Consider the following 23,163-nt stretch of genomic DNA (forward strand, 5'->3'; position numbering starts at 1 on the left):
TAGAAGGTTGATCTGTGACACCATCTTTGAAATCATGAATGGCAAGTTTTTATTTAACAGAGGAAGGGGAAGAAGTGGAGAAGGGAAGTCACAGAAATGTTATCAAAGTCAGAGTGAAGCAGCATGGTTTGGCTGTGATATTAGTATTTTTCCTGTGGTTCCAGAAAGTGTGAAGATCGTGTTCTTATTATTTGATGGAGTTAGTGGGTGCCCCTTGAAGCGGGGGTGACATCCTTTTTTTAATTCCATAACCTTATCTGTAACTGACATGTGATTATAACACCACAATTCTCTTTAATGCAGTCTGTAAAAACACATTGATTTTATAGCTCCCCAAACCGATTACATTAATATCTGTGCATAATTAGTTTACACATTACTAAATTACTGACAGATTAAAAGTGAAATAGTGCAGTTCATACTCAGCCACATAACTGCCAGAAAGGAAATTAATATGGATTCAAATGGTCCTCGGAGACCTACATTGAAATAGCAGAAATCTATAAAGACTGCTTGCATTAGGAAATTTCTATCAGCAACATGTTTGTGGTTGATGCTTTCCTAAGTCTGCTAATATGAGCTGAGTGGTGCAGGAAATGATATGTGAATGATGCTTTGGCTTTTACCAACTCATGACTGTGTTTATTAAAAAGCAAGTTTTTAATTGTGGCATTTGATGTTCAGGAAAGGCTAGCTTTTAAGTTGTAAATAAAAACTTTCTGCCTTTTCTTGCTTTTCCTAATGACCTAAGTTCCAGGATTGGAACTGAGTTCCCTGACAATGCCGTCTCAGAGCAAGGGCACATGTTTTGTGATCTTTTCTCCAGCCCTCATTAGACACACACATAGGATTTGTCTCCAGAGCAATGTTTTCGTTCTCCATGTCCACGGGTGGCCAGGAACGTGTGTGTATTTGTGAGGTGGGGAACTGGGAATAGGAAGGGTGAGGCAGTTTCATGTCCATCCATAGAGTAAACTTGTTTTCTGATGAACTGGTAGGTAGACTAAACCTTTTTTTCTATTTTTTAATTCCTCATATACATTAAAGAAGTTTGCTGCCCTTTGAACACTATAAATTATTTGTCCAACTATGAGTTCAAAAACGAATAATTTTTTTCTATCTGACAAGACACCACATTTGAACTCTTTCCATAGGAAAGACACTTGTACTCTGTTGAATTCTGAAGAATGTTAACACATTTGAACTCTTTCCATAGGAAAGACACTTGTACTCTGTTGAATTCTGAAGAATGTTAACACTGAGGAGGGTGTTGGTTATAAAGAGGTTAAAAATGGTGGAACACTTAGTACACTTTTGGTGGGAGTGCAGATCAGTTCAGCCCCTATGGAAAGCAGTTTAGGGATTTCTCAAAGAACTAAAAATAGAATTATTTGACCCAGCAATCCAGTTACCAGGTGTATACTCAAAGGAAAAGAAATCATTCTACCAAAGAAACGCCTCTTCTCATATGTTTATCACAGCGCTATTCACCGTATCATGGAATCAACCTAGGTGCCCATCAATAGTGGATTTGATAAAGAAAATGTGGTACATATACACCATGGAATACTATGCAGCCATAAAGAAGAATGAAATTATGTCCTTTGCAGCAACATGGATGCAGCTGGAGGCCATTATCCTAAATGAATTAAGTCAGAAACAGAAAATCAAGTACCACATGTTCTTACTTATAAGTAGGAGCTAAACATCCGTAGACATGGACATGAAGAGGGAAACAGTAGACACTGGGGATTCCAGAGTTGAAAAACTCGTAAACTATTGGTTACTATGTTCACTATTTGAGTGATGGGCTCAATAGAAGCCCATACTTCAGGATCATGCAATATACCCACGCAACACACCTGCACATGTACTCCCTGAATCTAAAGCTTTTTAAAAAAAGAAAAAATGTAAAGCAGTCACTAGTAGTTATTAGGAACAAGATCCAACATTAATTGAATACCAGCTGTGTTCCAGATACTCTGTGGGGTATTTTATTCATATATAGGTTCTCATCACCATCACCCTCACAGTAGTCTCATCATCTCCATTTTATTAATGATGAAAGTTGCACAGAGCGACTTGACCAGAATATAGTAACTTAACCAACTTCACATGATTAGTAAAATAAGAGATTCAGGTTTTCAATTATTTTCTATTTGCCTCCAAAACTCAAGTAGGAAGTGGGGAGACAGGCAAAAAGGGAAGAGGAAGATTCTGGAGGTGCCAGTGATTTTCCACGAGCCCGGGGAAGTGGCTTCTCTATCTGAAGCTTGGGTTAAAAAAAAAAAAAATCTCTTCCTGAGTACTCAAAGCATGCTATCATATCTTGTCATCTTTATCATTTTATTAGTTATCAATTGCTAATTGCTGAGTAACAAATAGCTCCAAAATTTAGTAGCTTAAAACAATATTTACTATCTCAATTTCCATAGGTCAGGAGTCTAGATGCAGCTTAGCTGGGTCCTCTGGCTGAAGGATTCTCACAAGGCTGCAATCAAGGTGTCAGCAAGGGCTGCTGTTTTTTCCAAGCCAGACTGGAGAAAGACCACTACCAAACTCACTTTGTGATTGCTGACAAGATTCAGTTCCTTGGGGGCTGTTGGACTGAGGGTTGCCCTCTGTTCCTTATCAAATGAGCTTCTTTACAGGCAGCTCACAACATGACAGCTCACTTCATCAGAATAAGCAAGCAAGAAAGAGAGCAAGATGCAAGAGATTCAAGGGGAAAGTCACAGTCCTTCATAACCTAATCTCAGAAGTGACATCCCATCACTTTTGCTATATTCTATTCTTCAGAGAAAGTCATTAGGTTCAGCCCAACTCAAGAATATAAAAACTAGAAGGCAGAGATCACTGGCAGGCAGATTAGAAGCTGCTCATCACAACCATGAATTCATTTCTTCATTATCTAGGTTTATTTATTATATCAACAACTAATTATTGATTCCTTACTGTGTGTCACGTTTTATATTTGGAACTAGAGATATACTGGCAAGAAAACAATAATATTATTACAAAAACTTCCATTAATAATAGAAATAACAAACACATATACTGCCTAGTATGTGCCGGGGACATTATAAGTGCTTTGTATGTATCAGCTCAATCCTCATATGAGTCCTATTAAGTAAATACTATTATTATCCCAATTTACAGATGAAGATAACTAAGATGCAGAAATGTCAGGTAATTCTGCAAGGTCATGAAGCTAGCAAGTGGCAGAGCAGAAATGCAATCCCAGGCTGTGCGTATTCAGATCCAGTTCTTTTTTTAACCCACAAGCTATATCCCTTCCGTCATTTTAATATTATCTGTGAAGGATTCACAGGAAAGTAGATAGGAGCTGATTGGCTATTGCAGCAGAGAAACCAGCCTCAGGTTATTGCAGAAGCTCAGGTAGAGAATATGGGAGACTGGAATGAGGTGGTGGCACAGGATAGGGAGAGATGTGACTTTGTCGAAATAAATGTGAAATGAGAAACAACAGGATTCTTTAAGGACTTGGAAGTTGGGTTGTGGGAGAAAATAGAATGAAGTATGGCACATGGGCATCTGGTATGAATAAAGGCACACAGGAAGAGAATGGCCTTTGAGAGCATGGTGGCCATTTCCTCCGCAGCAACAGGAGAGAAGAGAAGAAGGAGAAGGGATGTTATCTTCTGCTCCCACCATTGAACAGATGGGGAAACTGATGCCCAGGTATGCTAAGTCACTTTCTAAAAATCACAAAATCAATATGATCAAAAAGATCGCTTTGACTTCTTGGTTCACATTTCCTAACCAGTGGAACACATCAGTAGAACAAAAGGTGTCACTCATATCTACCCATGATTGGTAGTCATTAGGCTGTTCACCAAATATTTCCCTATTTCCTTCTTCCAAGCACTTGGCAAGATTGCACCTTCTTGCCTCCTTTGAAGTTAGGATAGCCATGAGATTTGCTCTGACCAATGAAATGCAAGTGAAAGTAGTAGGCATCACTTCTGGATGGAAGCTTTAGGAGCCACTGCGTGATTTACCATGACCCTCTCCCCCTGCTACAGTGATCATGGGAGCACAGGTTGAGGTGAAGCTTCCTTTAGCTCTGACCCCTGAGTGATTAATTGATTAATATGACTGAAATATATATAATATATATACATATATATATATAGAGAGAGAGAGAGAAACAGATTTATTTTGAGGAATTCACCCATGCAAATATGGGAGTTGACAAGTCTGAAATTGTAGGACAGGCCAGCAGGCTAGAAATTCCAGCAGAAGTCAATGCTTCAGTCTTGAGTCTAAAGGCAATCTAGATGCAAAACTCTTTCCTTATTGTGAGACCTGTCTTTTCTCTTAAGGCCTTCAATTGTTTGGCTGAAGCCCACCCACATATGGACCTTGAGTTTGACCAAAACCATAGTCTACCCATAAAATTAACCATCAGAGGGACTGTTTGCTACCATGGCACTAGCCTGTCACTTTTGACTAATACTTGCTCCTTTGCCTCCTCCCCTCCAAAGGGAATGGAGTTTAGCCTCAGTAGAACTGTCATTATGAGGATTCTGGTTTTTAGAGTATTAATTTAGTTCTTCCTTAAAAGTATGAGTTTTCATTTGTCCTCACCCAAGGAACTCTGGAAGGATGCTGGAGAATCACAAGACACACACTCAGCAGGAGACAGATATCCAGATGTCAGTTGATTCTGGTCACAGAATCCAAGTGCCCTCTAAAAACAGTAAACTGACATCCCAAATGATAAATAATCAGCCCGAGAGCCTTCTGCAAAAGAACACTTGGTCCATAAATGGGTTAATGATGATTCAGGTTCTCAGGAGAGTGCTAATGAAATAGTCACAGAAAGGATGTTCAAAAGGATCTCACTGGGCTGTGGTTGCCATGGAAACCCATTTCCCTTATTTGTGTTTCTCTTCCCCCTCCCCAAATTACTAATAGTAATAATTTGGTCAGTTATTAAAAAAGACAAGGTATGGGCTGTGTGAACCCCGGCAAGAAATGAAAAGTGAAAGTGAGAGAAAGGAGTGTTAAATAGAAAAATGGATGCATCACTGAAACAGTTTCAATTAGGTAGTAGGTTAATTCCTTCTCTTGGATGGGAATGTTTGGTTGATGTTGCAGAGAAAGTGCAGGAAATGCTTATAATTCAAGAAGGGAGGTCTTTTTTTTTTTTAAGGCTAAGGTCTCTGCTGGGTGTGCTGGCTCGTGCCTGTAATCCCAGCACCTTGGGAGGCTGAGGAGGGCAGATCGCTTGAGCCCAGGAGTTTGAGAACAGCCTGGGCAACATGGCAAAACCCCATCTCTACAGAAATTAGCTGGGCATGGTGGTTTGCACTTGTAGTCCCAGCTACTCAAGAAGTTGAGACAAGAGGTTCACTTGGGCCCAGGAGATCAAGGCTGGAGTGAGCCATGATTGCACCACATTACTCCAGACTGGGCAACAGAGCGAGACCTTGTCTCAAGAAAAAAAAAAGATGACTAACCCTTCAAAATAAACCTTCCTCATGAAAGATACATACATCTATTTGAATGCGTAAAACTCACTTATGCCCACAAATCATACACACAACCTTATCCATGACCACACCCTCCTGAATTCCATATCAACACACCACTATCTAACTGTGTCTTTCTTGATGTCAGCATGTATGATTTGGATAGTAAGCTTCTAGCCTAATGGATCTTAGATATTTCAGGCAAATAGACTCCCTTGAGAATTTCAGAAAATCAACCATCTCCTCAAAAAATGCACATTTTTTGGCTAAGGTCTCTGCTGGGTGTGCTGGCTCGTGCCTGTTATCCCAGCACCTTGGGAGGCTGAGGAGGGCAGATCGCTTGAGCCCAGGAGTTTGAGAACAGCCTGGGCAACATGGCAAAACCCCATCTCTACAGAAATTAGCTGGGCATGGTGGTGTGCACTTGTAGTCCCAGCTACTCGAGAAGTTGCATATGCATATAGAAGTTGATCTCATGGGGTTTATGGGCCTCCTGAAATCGATTCAGTGACTCCAAGTCGAAAATCAGTGTCTTAAAGGAAATAGTGTAGATATACAGATGTTAGACTGATGTGAGGTTGGAGATAATTATATTTTCTGGTGAATGGCTTTCACTTTGCTCTGAAACAACTTTCCTACCTTAATAAACACATTAGTTATTTTTCTTGGGTGATGATGATGGTAACGAGTTCAGACTCTAAATGCACTTAGTAGGAACATTAGTGGGAGCATTTTAACTAAGGTTCCAAAGGACAGTAGATGATGTAAGTGTATACGGTTGGGCTGTAGGTGATCTCAGCCTGGTAGAGATGACCTCCAGGAGCTGTGAGCACAAAATTCCCTAATCTTTCTCTCCTCTACTCCCCACAGTGTATCTTTTTCTCCTAAAGTTACATTACAGAGGCAAACTTTGTTTCATAGATCTCTTAGGCCGATGTTAGAGTGACATAAACAATGTGTAATAACGTTCCTCAGGGGAAGAGAAATGACTAGTATTTATTAAGCCTCCACTTTGCAGGAGGCACCTATCTCATCCTCAGCCTCAGAATGAGGTTGCATTTTTCCTATTTTATAGATTAAGAAACTGGACTTCTGAAAAGTGAAGTAACTCATTCCAACTCACTTGACTGATAAGAGCGAGGAGTGGTATTTGAGCGGAAGTGTTCCTGGGTCCCATTCTGAGGTGCCATCACACCACACTCCCTTCGGAAAAAGAGGTATAATATCAGCATGGAAGGTGCTTTCATAGGGGAAGGCAGGCTTCTTTAGACCCCTTCTGGAAAAAGTTGCAGACACGAAGATAAAGAATGAGTGGAAAGGCATTAGGTAGAACATAAGATTTGTAGTCCAACAAAAAGAAGTTCTTACTACCATATACATTACTTACCATCTATAAGCCTCAGTTTCTGTAACTATAAAGTAGCAATTATAATAGTACCTAGGTATAGGATTTTTATAAGGTTTATGGAAAATAATGTATTACAGAAAATAAGGTGCCCAGCACCATGCTTTGTTCATAATAAGGATTCAAATATTGATTCATGTTTTTGTTTCATATAGAAGCCTCCTCTGCCAAAGCCATCTCATTAGGATACACTGAAGTCTTGAGGTGAGAGAGATATAGAGAAGGGTGATCTTTGTCTTGCTGAGTTCTGCCGTGGGCAGCAATTGAGGTCCTCTGGCCGTGTGGATTAAACTCAAAAGTACTCCCCAGATGGGGTGTGGTGGCTCACACCTGCAATCTCAGCACTTTGGGAGGCCAAGGTGGAGGATTACTTGAAGCCAGGAGTTCAAGACCAGCCTGGGCAACATAGCAAAACCCTGTCTCCAAAAAAAAAAAAAAAAATTAAAAATTAGCCAGGCATTGTGGCATGTGCCTGTAGTCCTAGCTACTCCGAAGGTTGGGATGGGAGGAACGCTTGAGCCCAGGAGTTTGAGCTAGGATTGTGCCACTGCAAGTTAGCCTGGACAACAGAGCAAGACCTTCTCTCAAAATAAAACATAAAAGGTATTTCCAGCTAGTTGGTAGTAACATTATCCACAACCGCTCAGAATAAGTTTGGAGATTTTCTATATTTTAAAGAGCTATAACTTAATTTATTTAACATGTATTTTAAACATAATTTCCTCTTATTATAAAAGTTATATTTGTTCAATTTTTAAATTAGCTGCCAACATATAAAATTGAGTATTTTATAGAACATAGTCAAATTTCAGGTTTCTGTCCAAAACTTAGAATTCTAAAACTAACCCAGACTTCATTCCCTCAACAAATACATACCCGGAGCTAGTGCCATCACTCCCTACTACCTCTTAGATGCAGTCCACATCTCTCATTCATATTGTCTGCTGGAAATTACAAGAATTTGAATCCTTGCAATTTGAGAGTCACAATTCTTGATTATCAGCCTGATCTTTTTAAAAAATAAATATTCAAGTTACTTGATCAGTAAAAAGAGACATTTGGAAATTTCAGTTACATGCAGGAAAAAAAAAAGTTATTTTATACTTATCCATCCCTGATTTTCTCTCTTGTTTAGCCCAGAAGAAAGTAAAGAAGTAAAGAAGGCTGCTCCTAGTATTCATAAAGTTAAATGTAAGCAATTATATTTTGCCTTACAAAATATACCTAATACATTGTAATGGATTGAATCATTAAAATATGTATAAAGTCATAGAAAAAAGACCAGAAAATAGACACGCATCCCACTTTTGCTTTAAGTTAGGTCATTCCTAAAAGATGCTGCAGGGCTGAGGACAAGTTTCTGCTTTAGGCAACTCTGTATCACCTGAGTTGGGAGGATCACTTGAAGCCAAGAGTTCAAGACCAGCCTGGGTAACAGCAAGATCCTGTCTCCAAAAAAATTAAAATAAATCAACTTAAAAAATTTAAAATTAGCCAGGCATGGGGTTTTTTGGGAGGCTGAGGTGGGAGGATCACTTGAGCCCAGGAGTTCATGGCTGCAGTGAGCCATGATCAAAGAACTTTAGCAATTTCTTAAAATGTTAATGAAAAAAAGTTAAAAGACTTCCTGTTAAAGAGGGCAGAAGAGAAGTATCTAGACACTGTGTCATCTCTGAAATCAACTGAGAACAACAACAAAGAAATGCAAAAGAAGAATCTGCTTCTGTGAAATTATAACTCAGATGACGGTCACCAGGTACTTGGAAGAGAAGGAGGAGGTGGGAGGAGGGATACCACTAGAAAAATCAATCCTCTACAAATCTTGAATGCAATAAAGAGAATCCAGGCCTTGCCAAGGTAGGGGACACACACACACACACACACACACACACACATGAATTTTTTTAATATAGAAAATGTTGGATAGAGAGAAGCAAAAAGAATAAATAGAATAAATTACAATTACTATCTTTAGTAAGATTTTTATTTTGCTTTCTTTTTTTCATTTGGCAAAATATTATGACAATACTTATTAAATATTATTTACTACAGAATCATTTTAAATAATTGCTTAATCTTCTTGTATACATGCAGGATTATTTTTTAATGTTTTGAATGTTGCAAACAACAGTTCGCAGACATCTTTATAGCTAAATCTTATTTATATCCAGGGTTATTTCCTTAGCAAAAACTTCTAGAAGTGGCATGGCTGGACTAATAATCATGCCCGCATCTAAGCTATTATCTGTAAAAAGTTCTACCTATTTATATTGTAATCAGCAGTGTGTGAGAATTCCCATTCTTCCACATCCTAACTATTACTGAGCATTAAACATTTTTAAATGTCGTCTGGTTAGTATGATGGTTAATACTGAGTGTCAACTTGATTGGATTGGAGGATACAAAGTATTGATCTTGGGTGTGTCTGTGAGGGTGTTGCAAAAGAGATTAACATTTGAGCCAGTGGGGCTGGGGAAGGCAGATCCACCCTTAATCTGGTGGGCACAATTTAATCAGCTGCCAGCGAATATAAAGCAGGCAGAAAAGGAGAGACAGGCCTAGCTTCCCAGCCTACATTTTTCTCCCATGCTGGATGCTTCCTGCCCTCAAACATTGGACTCCAAGTTCTTTAGTTTTGGAACTCGGACAGGCTCTCCTTGCTCCTCAGCTTGCAGACAGCCTATTTTGGGACCTTGTGATCATGTAAGTTAATACTTAATAAGCTCCCCTTTACATATATATCTCCTATTTTTTCCCTCTAAGAGAACCCTAATGCAGGTAGGTAAGTTATTTGTCATTGTGTTATTTTTCTTTTGTAAATTATCCGTGTTAATATTTTTCTTACAAAGTTGTTAAAACTTTTTATATATTAAGCATATTGTATGTATGTGTGTGTGTATATATATATATATGTATGTATATGTATATTTAAATAGTTACCCAATTTGTCCTTTCTTCGTAGTCATAATTTTTGGTATGTTTTGATGGGCAGACACTTTTAGTATTTACGTAGTAAACTTCTTTCATTTATTTTATGATTATTGCCTCAGGACTGATGCTTTCCCAATTCAATGTTGTATAAATATCCACCAGCATATTCTTAGAAAATAATCATTTCCTTTTTTATATGTATAAATATATTACATCTAAAATTTATTCTTGGTTTTTCATACTCATAAATATATTACATCTATATAATTGTTTCCTTTCAATACTTATTATTAAACCTCAAATTTATTCTTTCACTTTTATGACTCAGAGACTACCTTTTGTCTCCTCCCCTAAATGAATAGGCAGTTGCCACAATACCAAATTATTGAATAATATACTACATCTTCCTTATATTTTAAATGCCACTTTTATCATACACAAACTTCTTATATTTACTTGGGAATATTTCTAGGACTTCTATTCCGTTTCATTAATCCTATGCCACCATTACCATAAGATAGTCTCGCTCTGTCACCCAGGCTAGAGTGCAATGGTGCCATCTCACTACAACCTCTGCCTCCTGGGTTCAAACAATTCTCCTGCCTCAGCCTCCAGAGTAGCTGGGATTGCAGGCATGTACCACCATGTCTAGCTCATTTTTATATTTTTAGTAGAGATGGGTTTTCGCCATGTTGAGCAGGCTGACCTTGAACTCCTGGCCTCAAGCGATCTGCCGGCCTCAGCCTCCGGAAGTGCTGGGATTACAGGCGTGAGCCACCACGCCTAGCCGACTTTGTAAGATATTCTAATGGTGGTAGTGAAACTGGAACGTTTCCTTTGTCCCCACTGCAGGGCATGGGCTGGGGGTGTGGCTAGCTTCTTCAGTGCCCCACTCCTCAAAGCTCCTAGGGGACATAGACATGGGCAGACTGTGGGCCTCCGACCCAATGGCAGTGCCTAGGGATGAATGTTTACAGCCGAAACCCGAGTGGGCGTGTGTTACAAGGTGCTCTTTGGGTTTGCTGTCTATAGGCAGCTTGTGTTAACCAGTTCAATTAGACCCCCTTCTTTATCACAAGGACAGAGGGCTTTCTGTATCCCGGGAATGGATCACACATGGGCTTGGAGAATGAGTGTAAGGTTTTATTGAGTAGAAGTAGCTCTCAGCAGACGGGGGAGCAAGAAGGGAGATGGTTTTTCCCTGGAGTCGGGCCCTTTGGCGGCCTGCTCCAGCAAAACTCTGCGTCATTCCGCCGTGTGCTCTCCACTACCAGCTGCTTGTGTCTTCTGCCCATGTGTTCCTCATGAGGTCCAGCCACTTTTGTGTCTGCCTGCTAGGGTCTCGGGTTTTTATAGGCCCAGAATGGGGGTGTGGCAGGCCAGGGTGGTCTTGGAAAATGCAACATTTGGGCTTGAAGGCAGAAGGGCCTGTCCTCACCTAGGTCCCTGGGGGTGGAGCCCTAGCCAGAGACCACGCCTTTCTCTACCCAGCACTTCCCTGCCCCACTTCCTTATCATTTAAAGGGACCACACTCTTCCCTTCCCAGCACTGCCGGATCAGTAGGAGAAATTTCCCTTTTTCTTCCTCTTTTCCAAGCATTCTTGATTATTCTTAAGCATCTTTTCTTCCTCCTGAACTTTAAGATTATTTTGTAAAGTGAAAAAATCATGAGAAATCAAGATTCATTTGTAGTCTGATTTGGGGAGGGTGTAATGATTAGTGTAATTAAATGATCTTTCTCTGGCTCTGGACAAAGGGGAGTGCTCTTCTTCAAAATCATCCATGTTGGACAGATGTTTCTTTAAATTAAAAAACTATATTCTTCTCTTGAGTACTTTTTAATGTCAGAGAAACTGTGAATATAGAATTGTTTTAGTTTTAGATTTCTTCCTTTTTACGAGCTTTCTTATAGCAAGGCATGAGGAAGCGGCAGACACCCACTGGAAAGATTAGCGAGAGAAAATTAAGTTTTATTTAGGAAAGAGAAACTTTAACAAAAAGACCTGGAAAGAGATCCCATTTGGTGCGACAGCTACCTGGACAATACTCTGTTCTTAGGATGTGGCCGTCTGGTCCTCTCCCTTTCTTCTTGCTATGCTCCAAAGAGCAAATGTTTGGCATTTAGGAGTCTTTTTTTTTTTCCTTTTTCTTGAAAAGGCGTACATCAATGATTTTACCATCGCTTTGAAAACTAATCTTCTAAGGCCAGAGAAGAAATGCTTCTGAAAAAAAAAAGCAAATTAAATTGTACTTTTAAAGATTTTATTATTTAGGCTGTTATTTAAGAATGGTGAGAAAGTTTTACAGCCTCGTGGAAAAGAGATGTAGCATTTCTTCCACAAACTATCAAAAGTAGTGAATCTATTTAAATCGTAACATGATACTTTCATAATTGTGTGGATGTGTGTGGAGAGGAGAGTGGGTAAGGCCGCTTTGAATCTGTAAAAGGAGTGGAAACCTTCTAAGGCATAGATAAAGATGTATCACATGTAATAACGTTATATCCTGTGGTAAAAATCTATTATGAAAAAAATTACAAATAATACTTCTGGGAATAAAATGATTGAGAATGCAACCTTTAGGTTTAAAATCAATTTTCCACAGTTATTTTAGAATAGATCCAATTAAAATGCAAAATTCTTCAGCCAAGAGAGATGGTTTAGTATTAAACCGAATGCTAAAAGCTCTTACAATGCATTTTATTTATTCAGTTTAAGAAAACTCAGAAATGTCCAGAAGGTTGCATTCTTGATCCTGTCATCATAATGGAAGTCTGATGCATTCTTTTTCAAATCATTTTTTACATATCAACAGGAAGACAGATGCCTTCTTGGTCCTCCCCTGGAAGTTCTAGCCCTACTATGGATGTTTCTGTTTGCTCTGTTTTTCTGAGTGAGAGTAAGTGTCTGACTGTGAAATGTACCTAAACAAAATGCCAGGCATGTCCATCAAGTGATCCCTTTTTCAGTCCAGTAATGATGCCTGATACAGTGTTCACAGGATCATCTTCTGTTTTCTTAAATTGAAATGGCCTATGTAAGAGCAAGAGAGAGATTATGTTTAAGACATTTTGGCAACCATAGTGATGGGTTTGCAATACAAGTAACACTGTACCAATTAGGTTTCTCCACTAAGAGCTGGTTGTGTTAGCATATCAGATTTCCTGGAGTGGGACCAGCCACATTAGAAAGAAACAATCTCTACAAGGTTTTGACATGAGATTTTCTTTGATAAATATATGGGAGGAAAGGACCCTTCTGTAATTTTTCTCTGATGTTTACAGGTATCGCTGGTTTTGAAAGTAGAATAGATATGCAAATAGGAAACACCATCGCTGAATTTGTTTCAAATGTCCCCTGTTTATAGAAATGCAGCATTCGTTTGTTGTACCTGGTGGCTATTAACTGCTGTAATTGTGCTGTAGACTCTTTAACAAGTTTGTTGAAGTTGCACATTATAATTTTAAAGGAGTTAATTGAATACTAATCCAATGAGCAGCACAAAAATTATTTGAACCATTCCAAGGAAAGCCGAAAATCCCACCAGCTGCCTTGGTCCTAGTAAATCCCTACCCCTGTGAAACTGAGAAAATGAATATTCAATATTTTTTCTATTTGAGTCTCTTGACATTCTATTGATTCACTTTATTTTCCCAACAATGTTCTGACAGGTTTCCCAATGTGCATTGTGCACATTCTTTGATATTCATCTTGTGATTGCCTTTGAAAATGAGCACCGTGGCCAACTTTGGGCTAGGGCTTAGAACTCAGGAGCTCCAAGCCCCTTGCATCCCAGAAGCCAGCATATTCATAGAATTTTACTGTATTACCATGCAATCCTCACATCTGAGACACAGTCAAACATCAGAAGAGGAAGGAAGTTTGAGAGTGCATAAAACCTAAAATATGTTTGTGAACCAGGTTACTGCTCTGGGGGACTTAGAGGAGGGGACCAGGAGAAGTGGGAAATGTCTGAACCTAAAGATTGTGCTAGTGGACTGGGCAAGGTGGCTCAAACCTGTCATCCCAGCACTTTGGGAGGCCAAGGTAGGAGGATTGTTTGAACCCAGGAGTTCGAGACAAGCCTGGGCAACATAATGAGACCCCATTTCTACCAAAAATATACAAAAATTAGCCCGGCATGGTGGCAGGCACCTGTGACCCCAGCTACTTGGGAAGCTGAAGTGAGAGGATCACCTGAGCCTAGGAAGATCAAGGCTTCAGTGAGCCATAATCACGCCACTGCACTCCAGCCTAGGTGACCGAGCAAGACCTTGTCTCAAAAACAAAAGAGAGAAAAGAAAAGATTGTGCTAGGAGAGGAAAGTGACAGAAAAACAAATCACTTAGAGATGAAAAAGCAGGAAGTAAAAGTAAATAGATGTGGCAGGAAGGTAGCACCCATTTCAAGCATTTTTGTGGAAGGAATAGTCCATTGGTTGTCAGAGAAGTGGCCTGACTCATATAGAAGAAAGAGAGCACAGGAACAGGTGAATCTCCTGTTGTTGCAGGATCTAAATGCCAGTTGGTCGATATCATCAGTCTGGGGGTGCCACTACCACACAACTAGGTGACGCAGGCTCTTTCTTTGCATTAAAATGGTGTCCTTTGTTAGAAGAGGGGCCTTGCCTCTGTAAAAACTAGATGTTGACCAAGGTTCTTCAGAGTAATGAATGGGGTGTGCGGATTTTCCCCAGAGAGCCTCCTGATCAGCAATATGGTCTTCTCCATATGCTCTGTCTAAGTATTTTGTAACAGGAGCTTAAGTTCATTCATGTTTGCATTTCTTAGCCCCAAGCTATAAGCAATGCATATAGTATACTCTCAATAATATCTGTGAAATGAGTGAGTGAATGAATGAAAAGTACATGGTCTATAATGTAGAAAATGTCAGTTTGGTTTATCTCTCAAACATGATTCATTTCTTTTCAGATGACAAGTAGCTAAGTTAAGCAACTGCCTCTCTATCTGTGTGTAATTAATCTTATTGACTTTAAAGATTAAGTTGCAGATAGATAGATAGATAGATAGATAGATAGATAGATAGATAGAGTGCTAGATAGATACACATTCTTTGACATATCTGTTAAACCCAAGATGTGTTTAAACGATATCTTTGGAATTGCATCTTGAAGGTAGGATATTCTGTCCATTTATCTCCTAACCATTTTAGCAGCTAAGATCTCAGACTTCTCCACAATTTAGGTCCCTGGGTAAATTAAGGAGCCTGTTCAATCAAAAAATATCAAGCTGGCTGTTTTGACTGCTTGAGTACTGACTTCGGCAAATGGGCTGTGAGCTGAAACAAAACCTATCCGATGGCTTTCCTTTCTGCTGAATGTACTTAAAGCAATGCATGCCACGTTTAGAGTGTGATGTGATGATGTTCATGCACGTTTCATTTTTATTATTTTTCTTGAAAAAAATCTGTAAAGGTAACGCAATTTTAATGCAATGCAACTGAATTAAAATTAAGATTTTAATGAAAAATTTTCCTGATTTGTTTTCATGGGGTGGCAGTTGCATTATACAAAACTAAAATTAAACATTTCGAAGGTATGTATTGCTTTCGTCTTTATATAAGAGCTTTTAATCTGTGTGTCACCTTCTTTAATACAGTAGACTCGCATTTAATATTTGTGAATTAATACCTCCCCTCCCCTAATACCCACTATAAGTTACAGGAGGGCAGGCCAGGTGCGGTGGCTCATAGCTGTAATCCCAGCACTTTGGGAGGCTGAGGCGGGGGGATCACGAGGTCAGGAGATCAAGACCATCCTGGCTAACATGGTGAAACCCCGTCTCTACTAAAAATACAAAAAATTAGCCAGGTGTGGTGGCAGGCGCCTGTAGTACCAGCTACTTGGGAGGCTGAGGCAGGAGAATGGTGTGAACCTGGGAGGCAGAGTTTGCAGTGAGCTGAGATCGCACCACTGCACTCCAGCCTGGGCAACAGAGCAAGACTCCATCTCAAAAAAAAAAAAAGTTACAAGAGGGCCGAGATTACATCTTCTTAATTTACTCATAATTATTTGTATACAATAGCTGGTCAGCCTGCTAATGTTACATGTTTTAACTGCTACTGATATTTATTCATTATTTAAATTGATAAGGTTCTGCAAACTATGACCCAAGGGCCAAATCAGGCCCTCTACCTGCTCTTGTAAATAAAGTTTTATTGGAACACAGCCACACTTGTTCCTCTACCTGTTCTTGTAAATAAAGTTTTATTGGAACACAGCCACACTTGTTCCTTTACATATGGTCTACGGCTGCTTCTAGCACGCAGTGGCGGAGTTAACTCTAACTGGTTGTGACACAGACCATACGGTCCACAAAGCCTAAATTATTTTCTATCTAGCATTTTCCAAAAATGTTCGCAGACCCCTAACTTGCAATGTGCTAGGCATTGTGCAGGCTTGTCGTGGATTATCCCTTTCAACTTTCACAACAGTATGTACCACTACATGGTACGTACTGTTGTTATCCCCATTTTATGGATGAGGAAACTGGGCCACAAGGAGGATTTGCAAGGGATTGGGAGAGCAGGAAGCAGAACCCAGTTAGGCATGACTCCAGAGTCCAGGAATCCTTGAGTCTGACTGGAGATGGGTGGTGGGGTGCACCTCTGCTTCTCAAACTCATCACAAGCAGCACCTCCAGTCCTCTGGTTGGGGAGGGGTAACCGGGAATGAGGGCCAGGAGATACTATCCCTGGAAGGACAGGGAGAGGCAAGGGGCCTGTCTGCCTCCCAGGGCTGCATGCTGACACCTGCCATGCCAAGACAGAAAGCAGAGCTGCGGGCTACAGCTATCAACCTCCCTCCCACATGTGCGTCCACGGAGCTTAGTTTGGCACCAAGATGTGAGCTCTTAGGCAATGTGGGAGCCCAGCAAGGCACACTCATGGTCATCCTGGCTCTATAAACACAAGAGAAGGATGCTTGCTTGTTGGCCTTGTGCTAGGACCCTCTGCATTGGGCTTGAGCAGCAGTCTCCCTTAGAGAAACCATTTGCTCTTCCAAATCTGGGATGGAAAACTTTTACCTCCTACCAAGATTGGTGCCCCTTAGTCTGCAGAGGCTCCGATGGAATGGGGGAGAATTTTCAACTTAAGTCCTTAAAAAAAGGGAAAAAAGAGGCTAGCAAACAAATAGCTGTAATATGAGCAGACTTCTTTCATTTGAATTTTTTTAAAAAATATCCCTCTGCTAATGACCTGGTGATTTTCACAGTACTAAATGTGCTGACTTAAAAAAATCTGTGGGAGGTCAATAATTTTCCCTCTGCCTGTCACTGTGCTGATTGTGGTCCCGATGCACCTTAATTACAACACCTACAAGTGGAGTATTATACAGTGTTTACATTAATCAGAATAGATTTACTGAGGGAAATAAACCTGCTGGCTTCCTTAGAGTTGCACTCTCGTCAGGCAGCTACTGGGCTGGCCAGCCTGTGGGTTAGTGCCTGGGCTAGGAGCCCAGACCCCAGCCTCACAGCAATAGATAGTCTCAGAGCATCTCTATCCTAAACTGGTGTGCTGGTGCTTAGCTAATGAATCAACAGAAAGTTCTATTAATAGAAACTGCATTTCAGAATTTTGAGATCAAAGGAGGAAAGTGTGTGTGTGTGTGTGTGTGTGTGTGTGTGTAGAGAGAGAGAGAGGGCAGAGGGAGAGAAGATAAGAGATAGAGAGATTATGCAATTGTTAGAGAACAGACTTCATTCTTTGTGGCCACGAAGAACAAGAGAATCACACATACCTTAGAGGCATACGTTGCCTCCCACCCCAAGTCTTACCTTTATATGAAGAAGAAGAGTAGAAGAGAAACTCTGTTGGGAAATTAAAGAAAGACTAAAGAAGATACACACAGCTGTCCAGTTGGGATGTGGGCAGAGGAGGGGTGGGTTTTGCTGTGTGTTTGTTGTTTTTCGAATTCATTTTTCTTTTGCATTTTGAATGAGACTTTATTGTTCTTTGGATTTGAAGAGAGGCCAACAACCTCCACTGACCCAGATGGTCAATATGGGTGAGTAGCTAAAGTCACCAGCTCTTTCCTTAATCTCTGTCCTTCACTTTCCTCATACATAAAATGGGCTTAATAGTACTACATGTCTCACAAGGTCGTCATGAAGGTTTATTGCAATAAAATGCATAAAGTGCTCACAATTGTGCCTGGCTCATAGTAGGTAGTCAATTACAGTTACCTATGATTATTATTACTATTACTTTTTAGAGATGAGGTCTTGTTTCATCACCAGGCTGCAGTGCAGGGATGCAATCATAGCTGACCATAGCCTTGAAAATTTACCTATTACTGTCAAAAGTCATTGAGAAGATGGACTGTTAGAGTCAATGAGACTTAGTTTCTAGTTCTGCCTCTACTAGTTAATAGCAATGTGATATTACTCAAGTTTCTAAACCTTTCTAAGCCTCAGTTTACGCATCCATAAAATGGCAACAACAGTACCTATAAATGAGATTTGGATGCAAAGTACTTTGCACATAGTAAGCCTTCATAAGTACTAGTTATTATTAGCGGCAAATGTGGGAACTTTCTAATCTGTAAGAAAGGGACACAGCCCTAAGCATTTGCCTGAGCAGGTTGTGAAGTCACTACCTTCTTCTCAAGATAGTGCTTAATTCTTCAGTCATTGAATAGTCAACACCCTCCCCAGCACTCTGTCCCTGGGTTTTTGGTTATGTCTAGATTTGGCCAACAGAGTCCTGAGAGCACATCTCCATTCTAGAAAAGGAGCTTGCAAAACTGTAGCATGTACTTGAGAGGGAAAGCCCCTGGGGATGCTCCAAAGATGAAGTGGAGCCACAAGAAAATATTTCAATGAAAACAATTTGCATAGCATTTTTCAGAGCAAGGTCCTTGAATTGGTTCCATTCATGAAATAGAGTACATGAGGATTTTATATTTTCAAAAAAATTCATCCGTTTGTCTTTGGGAGGCATAGTCCTGCCATTACTGTGAACAGAAGCCTGGTCTCCTTGGTGGGCACCACACCCAGCAGGCACAAAAGCTTCTCCTGGCTCGAGGCCACCAGCAAAGGCAGCCTCTGCTTCTCCAGCATCTTGGCTCTGGGTTGAGTCTCACCCGTGTTGAATGGTTTCTCTGCAGGAGCAATTTTAAGGCTAAAAAACAGTCAAAAGAGGAAGGAAAAAAAGAAAGAAAAATAGGGAAACATCGCTCTTCTATCTCCACCTGGCCTCATTTACTGCTCTTTTACATTCATTAGAAAAACGCAGAGTCCAAGTGGGAAAGAGGGAGTTCCCAGGCAAAACAAGATTTTGCTATCATTTGCCAGGACAGTCCTTCTTTCTGTTGCCCCTGACTGCAGTCTTCCCTTGCCAGTAATAATGAGCCTGTGAAACGCTCATGGAGATCTGTTATTAGGCTGGGGCACTTGGATCTAATTCTAGAAGGTTCAAATCTTCAGCCTGTTACTTCTTATTTCACTGGTCCAGAAAGAGCCGCTCAGATGATAAGACTGGCAGAAAAGAAGGGCATGGTGTAAACACAGCCCCTGTCTCACCTGGAGCCCTTTTTGCCACTTGTAATTAAATGGTTTCATTTCAGTGCTTGCAGCTGAAGCTGACCTTTCTTTGCATTACACCTAGTTTCATTAACACCTTTTTCTTTCCTTCCTCAGTGTGAGGTTTGATAATTTGGTTTTGATGGCCAGATTGCTTTGGGGAGCACAGGCAGCTTGTGCCACCATCCTGGGCACAGTGGATACTTATGAGAGACTTAGATGCAATCTTTTGCTGCTGAATTCCAGTTGGAACTTTAAAAATAGGTGAGGTTAACAGAGTGCATGTCTGATTTTTAGAAACCCAGTGTTTTAGAACCAAAATGGATTCGGGACTTAATAAGGAACTAACTCCTCCTTTTAAAAATAATGTAAGTGAGGCTCAGATGTCATAAGAGACATGAACAAGGACACTTGGTCACAGCACAGCCAAAATATAAGGTCACATTTTTGCCCTGAGGTTGGCCACAATATGGAATAACAGTTTTGCCACCAATCTTGAAGTCTCAAGATATGTAACTAACGTAAGTCTTCGAAATAATACATATTAGAGTATTTGAAGATTAATCTTTTTATCTAGATAAGATGAAATGGCTTTAGAACTTTTGCTTTAATAGGAAGAGAAGGCTAATTGGCACACTCTCTGCTTGTATCTAACTGTGTGCTTAAGAGTGTGAAATCACTTGGTAGAACCAAGTCCTTAAAACAATCATGAACGATGATCATAGAAAAGGAAGCTGTGGGACTCTTCAGCCAGAAAAGGGTCTCTAGGTAAAGATTCACTTTGCCAGGAAACCTCGGAAATTATAAACTAGAGGCATTTCCAAATGAATGGTATTTTACTTTATGGTTCTTTGAAGCGCGCGTGAATCATTCTGAAATGATTATATGAAGAACTGGTTTTATGATGTGAGCTTATGTGGTACCTTAGCTCCCAGTTGGCTATCCTGGGGGAAGCAAAGACAGTGTGGTTAATCAAGAGAACCAAAACTAAATTTCTAGACCTGATTTCTGACCCTAGTTCTGCCTCGAACCAGCTGTGTAACTGGGCAAATTACTTTGCCTCTGTCAATTTTGGTTTCCTGGCTAATGATTTCTACTAGAGGGTCTCTAATAGGTTGCCAGGTTGAGAAGGAAAAAAAAAAAAAAAGGAAGACAGGAAAGAAGGAAAGGAGAAGGAAAGGAGGAAACAAAAAATAAAACAAAACAAAAACAACACACAGGCATCCAGTTAAATCTGAATGTCAGATAAACAATGAATATCTTTTAGTGTAAGTATGCCCCACGTAATATCTGGGACATGCTTACACTAAAATCAAGCCACTATTCATTCTTTTTCTGAAATTCAAATGTAACTGGGTATTCTGTAATTTATCTGGCAACCCCAGGCCTCCAATTCTATAATTAATGATTCTGACTGTATTTGTTTCTAAAAGTGTATGAAGGAGAGAGAGAGAGAAGCAATTCCCTGAAAGCACTCACCAGCCGGTTGCTAGTCTGCAAAAGGACAGCTCATGGCATTAGAGTAAAAGTCTCTTTAGGCTGACAGGCAGCCCCGGAGAAAAGAACGCCCTTTCCTGATGACATAGGCCCCTCCCATGGCTGTCCTGAGAGCCAGACCTCTTTGTGGGCCTAGAGAGCTCTGTCCCCTGAACCGTCTCAGTGGCAGGCAGTGCCGTGCTGAGTGCCCTAAAAGAAAGCCTAGTCCCTTCCATACACAAAGACAATTGCAATTAATCCCTGTTGTGAGCCATCAGGCACCAAGGATCAGAGAATCCTCACAATAGGGGCCTAAACAAATCATCCTTAGGTGGAAACCACGAATGGATCCAGCCTCCCCTTTCTCCCTAAGTGATGTGGACATAGAGGGCATCCACCCCAACCTGTTTGTTATGGGACTGGGTAGGAGTGGGAAGATAGAGCAAGATAGAGAGAGGAGAGGATGTGAGATGCTGGAAGTCAGTGTTGCAGTCAGTTAGCAAAAGGCCGGATAGTTAGAACTGGGATACCGAGATTTCCCCCACAACATTAAAAAATAATTGCAGATAACACTTTATTCTGTGTTACAGTGAGGTCCCTCCCTTAAGCATAATGACTGCTTCTTTGGTCCATTTAGTTTGGGTCTTTTGCAATTTATCAGAGATGAGTTCCCTGGAGTCTGGGATCCCATTCAAAGCAGTGTGGGCGCACGCATAAGTGTGTTGATTGCATTTCCACAATCTTCAGATTCTGCCCTTGAGAGAAGCTGTCCCTCCACTGATTCCTGGAATGGATGGGCAAACAGAGCCCCAATGTCTCCAAAAGCACTTCTGAATCCCCCTCACCACCACCGCCACGCCGCCAGGAAATGAATTAACCTGGACACCCAGACAGCTGCCATTAACTCGACCTCCCCTCCATAAAGAAGCACGCAGAGCCGGAGTGTAAAGAGGATATGGTTAGGATACGATGTTTAACAGAAAGAAAGGAGGAGAAACAACTGTTTGCTTTAGATGCAAATAAACTCAACTTCACCTTTAAAGCTGAAAACCTGTGCCCTTGGCAAGACGTTTGGGGACTGTTCCAGAGATATTAATCTTCCTCCGTTTACATGTTAAATAGATCTTTGGAAACGGTTTCTCCAGCAGTTTTTTCTCTCCGGCGCAATCTCCTTCTCTCTTTCTTTTTTAGTACAGTCAGAACTCCCCAGCAGCGAGAAGCCCTGGGGGACGAAGGTGGAGGCACCAACCCGTATGGATTTCAGAGCCATCCCCGGCTGCGGGCTGTTGGGGCGGCCAGGAGCGGCCTGCCAGCAGATGGCGCTGTGCCGCACGTTATGGACCCTCGTGTGCCCGGCCGGCGCAGGGAAGGAGACAGGCGGCTCAAAGTTTCTAGTGCCATTCCTGGACTGAAACAAATGTTTGTGGAATTAAGTAGTGATTTCCTTTAGTCTGCGCCACTCTTACTGGCTGTGTTTTCAGGACTAGATGTTAACATATGCCACATATTACTTTTTTTTTTTTCCTGGTGAAATCAGGGGTCTCCAAGCACTCAGCCTCATCCTAAGTGTTCATGTCAACTAGCAAAGGTCTGCATTTTCTGATAAAATAACTCATTAAACCTCCATATTAAGAGCTAAAATGGTTTGGAAGACAAAGAAGTGCTGAGAAATGTAAGTAAACAGAGCACCTAACATTTTGTCTTTCTAAATAAACAAAAGGGGGAGGGAGGTGTTCCTTTATTAGGCTCAAAAATTACGCATGAGAGCGGCCAGGAGGAGATTCAAGGCATTCGGGAAAAAGTGTCTCTGGCTACTTGGGGGAAGGGGGTTGCATTATGTGATTGCTGGAAACACTGAGGTGCAATGACCATAAATGTAGAATCGTGGAGAAAATTTAGGATATGCGCGGAACACCCAAGGCACAGCCAGAAGTCTCTGGGTTTTCAGAACCCAGTTAAACAACAATGGGTTAAGGGTGATAGGAATTGCCAGTGCAATTGCTTCACCATGCCAAGTGGCTCCATTAGTTAGGTTCAGTATGTATTTAATGTTGCCATAAAATCCGTCTTCTCAAAGTAAACAAGGCAAGAATGTGTGCATCTGCGACAAGATGTATGAAGCTTTGTTTGGGATAATGGATTTGACATGAGTAAAAACACTGGGGATTAAATGGACCCAGCACGGATAAATATGACTAATTGTCATCTCCTCGTATCAGTGTAAACATCTCTAGCACCGCAGACTAGGGGGAGATGGTGGAGCAAGGGGGTTTGGGGGCGATTAGTCACTGCAGAATTGATTCACAAC

At 40.8% G+C, this 23,163-nt stretch overlaps 1 long non-coding RNA gene across 2 annotated transcripts; it reads right to left on the reverse strand.

Moving 5' to 3' along the window:
• Window positions 1–11,262: 11,262 nt before the first annotated feature.
• LOC101176923 lies at window positions 11,263–21,947 on the reverse strand. 2 transcript variants are annotated; one of them, XR_177886.2, is made up of 3 exons: window positions 12,759–12,868; window positions 11,872–12,057; window positions 11,263–11,775 (listed from the first exon to the last, which is right to left on the reverse strand). It is a non-coding gene; the product is annotated as an uncharacterized LOC101176923 (long non-coding RNA). The 2 variants fall into 2 exon arrangements; XR_001115225.2 differs by lacking the exon at window positions 11,263–11,775 and adding an exon at window positions 21,891–21,947 and having other exon boundaries at window positions 11,785–12,057; window positions 12,759–12,867.
• Window positions 21,948–23,163: the final 1,216 nt, after the last annotated feature.

Source organism: Nomascus leucogenys, chromosome 2, assembly GCF_006542625.1.
Source record: "Nomascus leucogenys isolate Asia chromosome 2, Asia_NLE_v1, whole genome shotgun sequence".
Classification (NCBI taxonomy): domain Eukaryota; kingdom Metazoa; phylum Chordata; class Mammalia; order Primates; family Hylobatidae; genus Nomascus; species Nomascus leucogenys.